Source organism: Callorhinchus milii, unplaced genomic scaffold (genome assembly GCF_018977255.1).
Source record: "Callorhinchus milii isolate IMCB2004 unplaced genomic scaffold, IMCB_Cmil_1.0 Scaffold89, whole genome shotgun sequence".
In the NCBI taxonomy this organism is placed as follows: domain Eukaryota; kingdom Metazoa; phylum Chordata; class Chondrichthyes; order Chimaeriformes; family Callorhinchidae; genus Callorhinchus; species Callorhinchus milii.
The window spans coordinates 19,644-24,810 of NW_024704830.1; the positions used below are offsets into that span (position 1 = coordinate 19,644).

At 45.2% G+C, this 5,167-nt stretch overlaps 1 long non-coding RNA gene across 1 annotated transcript; it reads left to right on the top strand.

The window, feature by feature from the left end:
* Positions 1–579: 579 nt before the first annotated feature.
* Positions 580–2,757, top strand: LOC121851688. Its single transcript, XR_006085952.1, has 3 exons — positions 580–625; positions 1,465–1,505; positions 2,423–2,757. It is a non-coding gene; the product is annotated as an uncharacterized LOC121851688 (long non-coding RNA).
* The last annotated feature ends 2,410 nt before the right edge of the window (positions 2,758–5,167 follow it).

Here is a 5,167-nt window from a genome sequence, read left to right on the forward strand (position 1 = left end):
GAGGTCGCCAAACCCTGCGTCTCGCCTGCCTGACCCTTGTGCTCATTGTGATCAGGTTGGCAGAGACACTGCATATTCGTCAGAATCACAGAAATTTCCAAAGGTCGGAGGCATGAGAGGAACACATCGTCTGGTGTGGCAACTCGTAACCATGGTGACGGTTTCCAACACAAATCTAGCCGTACCCCCCCCACCCCACCCCCCGACCCCCCGTATCACCCATTCATAGGTTTCCATCCTCGGGCTCTGTAACTCACAGATACCTGTTACCAAGGTTTACTCACTCCAGGCCAGGCCTCTGCAGTTTAACCAGCTTCTGGAGTCACTGTCTGGCAAACTTCCTGCTGCTTTTTCCAACTGTAGCACCAGGGACAACGACAGGACCGAAGGCAGCCATTCGACTTCAGGTGTCTGTGATGATCCTTCAAGTGTATTCCTGTCAGTGCCATTTCCCCTTCCTTTCCCCAGATGAGTCAATAGCTGGTGTTTAACCATGTGACAAGCCCAGTTTTGAGCTCCATAATTTCGTCAATAGAACAGTAGCGAATTATTTGCCCTCTACTCTGTATTTTTTTTCTCAGGGATGTACCCGTGGGAGGAGGACCACAAACCAACAGCGTCACATGTGAGCAAGAGGTTTCCTTGGATTGAGCCCAGAGTTAACACAGCTGGTCACAAACAGGCCTGGTCAGCCTTGGGCCCGAGCACCACAGAAGCTCATCGCTGGCTTATGAGCCTCCCCCAAACCAGAGGCTCTCTGACGCTGTCTCCCGTCTTTTCTCTTATTCGATGCATCTCCACTCTTCTTCTATTATTGTGTCTGTATGTCTCACTTGGCGTCGAGCTCTGTTTCTGGAACTTTCCTTCTTTCTTTGTCTGCCTATGGTGTCTTTCTGTGTGTTTGTCGATGTGTGTGTCTGTCTGCATGACAGTCTGTATCTGACGTTCAAACGATTCGTTCAAATTGAGCCGCTTCAAGTTTCTGTCATTCAGATGAGAGGATAAATCGAGGTCCCTTCTTCCTGTTCAGAAGGACGTTAAAGATCTCGGATCGCTCTTCAAATCAGTGAATTTGGCTTCCCGGGCAACAGTCTCTCTCTGGCCAACAATCCGCCAGGAAAAATCGTTCACACACTCTGTGTGTGTGTGTGTGTGTGTGTGTGTGTGTGTGTGTGTGTTTGTGTGGATACTGGGCGCGGATGCCTCCTGTGATTCATTCACAAAATGCACAATAACTCATCTTAACCGTCAATGTTTTGAAACGCTTTCGGAGTTTTTGAAGTCGTGATGTGGTGTTAATTCAAGTGAAAAGATTAATAATGTAATATAATGTTGGCTTAATAATCATTGTCATGGACAATCATAATTATTCATTGCAATGATTGATATCTTTAGTAACATTACCAAATAGCGGTGAGTTGGTTGAAATGTGCTGATGTTAAATCCCATTTCGGTTTGTTCCAGATGCAACTGTGAGAATTGTTCCACGGCCGATGCCTCCAGCGGTGAGTAGTGTCGGCCTTATTGGCACTGTTTCCGCCAAATTCAGGTCCTCTGTAGCTCAGCTCATACCCAGTTCCAGCTTAGCTCAGACCATGTGTCAGTTTCGCTCAGGCTTTAAGCAAATTGGCTCAACACAGCTCGGGCTCTGTGTCACTCTGGCTGGGCGGCAGCACTTTCGCCTGAGGTAGAAATTCATGGGCTTAACTCGAACGTCGGTACATTGGGAATATTGAGAAAGAGAAGGGGGAGTCTCCCATTTCCGAGCCGACAAAAAATGTTCGCCCATTGCACAAAAATAATAATAATCCTTACATTCGTCATGGATAACTTACATGAGGAGAATGTCTCAAATAGCTTCACATGACTTACTGCATAGAGAAGTGTCTGTGTGTTTGCAGGACGTTTCTGTGCACAATTTGGTTTCGGCGTTTGTTTACGTTTATAAAGTTCCTACAATTGATAATAAATTTTGTAAAACACTTTGAGCCGTTCTGTCAAGGTGAAAAGCATGTATGTGTTTTCATGTCTGTGTGGCTCTGTGTGTGTCTGTTTCTGTGTGTGTTTCTGTGTGTGTTTCTGTATGTGTGTGTGTGTCTGTGCGCGCGCGCGCGTGCGAGTCTGCACGTCTGTGTCTGAGTGTTTAAATTTTGCATTCAAACAGCGCCATTTGTCTCAGAAGGAATTCTTACATGCAAGGTTTTATCATCACTATTGGCTCTGGTATACTGACGAGGAGATTTGTCCGGGTTCAATTCTCCATTGCAGGAATGTTGGCATCCGTATGACCATTGGGGCTGTTGGTGGAGGGTGGACTCACATTTTGGAGCTGTGAGTCCGGGTGTCCTGTGTGGTGAGGCTGTGGTGACGGGGATTTTCCACTGATCTTCAGCAGATGTGCTGATTCTTGATCTATTTGCAGGATGCTGGTATCATCTATGCCAATCTCGCCTTAGGAAACAGGAATGAGCAGGACGGTGAAGCCAGTGATGGAGATGGTCCTGTCTACGCCACAGTCAGAGTTTAGTGTGGAGGCCAATGACCACGACTTGCTTTATTTCCTCGCTCTATCAGCTCACCATCCACTATATTCAATTTCACCTTCATTCTGACATCAACGGGGCTCTTACATCACATCTCACGCTAACCCACATAGAGACTGAGTTACAGACTGAGGAATAAGGAGCGAGGGAGTGAATGCGTAAGAGTGAGAGAGTTTGTGAGAGAGAAAGATAAAGGGAGACCGAATGAGAGACAGAGAGACTGAATATGTGAGATGGAGTGAGAGATTGAGGGAGGTACTGAGACTGAGAGAGCAAAGGAGGGACTGAGAGAGAGATTGTGATTGAATGCGACTGAGCGATTGAATGAGAATGAGTGAGATACGGAACGAGAGAGAGAAAGAGAGAGAGAGACAGAGAGATATTGACTGCAAGAACGTCTGATTGCGAGAGAAACTGAGTCAGCGGGAGTGAAAGACTGAGTTAGATAGACTGAGTCAGATGGAAATAAAGAGTGAGATTCTGTGTGTGAGAGGTCGAGAGATTGATTGACGGAGAGTCAGGGTTTGTGAGAGAGAGAATAAACAAGATGGGTTGAGGGTGAATGCTGGAATCAGAAATGTTATTGCGTAATTGAGAGGGTAATTTAGAGGGGAGAGCACGGATAGATTGATACAGGGAGAGTGGGAGAGGGCAGATAAACAGTGCGTACGGGAAAGAGGGGCGAGTGAGTCACAGAAAGAGGAAAACAGGGGTAGGGAGACAGAAATTGAGACGGCGAGAGTGAGATCGTGATTGAGAGATAGAATGTGGTAGAGAGGGTGAGAGAGGGACATAATGAGGGAAAGAATCAGGTAGGAAGAGATCAGAGGGAGTATGACAGGGTAGAGAGAGTATGTTTGGGTGGAGGTGTGGCGAAGAGAGGGTGTGAGAATGTGTCACGTTGAGAGAGAAAAAGAGGGGAAAGGAGTATGAAAGGACAGCGAGAAAGAGTGGGGGGGCGCGGAGAGTCTTAGTGTACAGGGAGAGTTTGCACATCCAAGCGATTCATATATCAAAGCCATTATATTGATCCCATTAACATATTGCAGTAAAATTTGCTAACCCGTAGCAAGTACTAATTTCATATGATGAAGTCTAGCAGTTTAATTTTGTGTAAGCTTTCTAATCTTTTATTAAATTTTACAACTTAAAATGAAATGTTTATCAGTTCATATTTCACCGCACGGTCACAAATTAAGTAACCTTACCATTGGCGAAAATCATCCTAAAAACAGCTCTCAGCGAGAACGCTGGATCAACCTGATTGACTTAAAACTTAACTGAAATAAGCTAATTAACTTAATTAATTTAATTGATTGACCTACTCAGGTTGGAAGAGGTGACAATGACGTGGCAGATGTTACGTGAGGAGTGTGACATGTGGGACCTGATGGAGGGCAGTCTGAGCCGGGTGACCACATCTGCAGAAGATGTCTGCAACTGAGGCCGCTGCAGCTCAGAGTGGCTGAGCTGGAATCCGAGGTTCAGACACTGTGGAGCATCTGGGAGAGTGAGTGCTTCCTGGATACATACATCCTGGAGCCAGTCACTCCCCTGCGGGAATATTCACTCAAATTGATTATGATCAGGAGAGGTCAATGGACAATCAGGAGGCAAATATGAGATCCTTGGAAATTGTATCGACAAGGAAGCCGTTGAGGTTGAACGAAATCTGCCTATAACACTGGGGCAAAAGAGTGGATGGTTACCGTCATTGGGGACCAGAGCATTAGGCAGAAAGACACAATCATTTGCAACACCAACCAGAAAACCAGAAGGCTTTGTTGCATCCCTGGGGCCGTGGTGAAGGATGTCTCGGCAGGGCTCGAGGATAATTGAAAATATTAGGGAAAGGATCCGTTCATGGTCCTTCACATGGGTACCAATGACATCGGAAGAGTTGGCCAAGATGACTTGAGGAGAATTTGAAGATTTGGGGTTCAAATTGAAGTCGAGATCATCGAAGTTGATGGTATCGGGACTACTGCCTTTACCGTACGACAATTGGTACAGGAACAAACAAATTAAGGACTTGAACGCATGGCTAAAACAGTGGTGCGGAAGTCAAGGGTTTCCTTTTTGGGGCCATTGGTACGAATATTGGGGGAAAGAGAACTCTTTCGTAGGAAAGAGCTGCATTGAAATCGTACAAATGTCCCAGCTAACCGAATTTATTATTATTATTATTAACAGCAAAATAAATAGGAATTTTAACTCATAAAGGGGACGCATATATAGGTAAGTTAGCATTAGAAAAAGTAAAGATGACATTGCAGGCTAGCATGCCAGATAATAGGAATATGTTAACGAGGGGTAAGAAGCTTTGGCAAAGTAGACAAGGAATCATAGAGTAGAGCAAATGATAGGAAATTAAAAAACGTTTTTTCTGAACGCAACAAGAATTCGGAGTAAAACTGATGAACTAAAAGCACAGATAGACACAGATGGGTTCGATCCAGCAGCCACCACTCAAACATGGTTACAAGGAGATGTAGGGTGGGAGTTAATATTCAAGGGTTCTTAGTTTACAGGAAAGATAGCACTGTGCAAAAAGAGGTGGGGTGGGGAGGGTAGCGCTGTTAATCAGGGATAAAATAAAAGCAGTGGGTAGGAAGGATATAAAA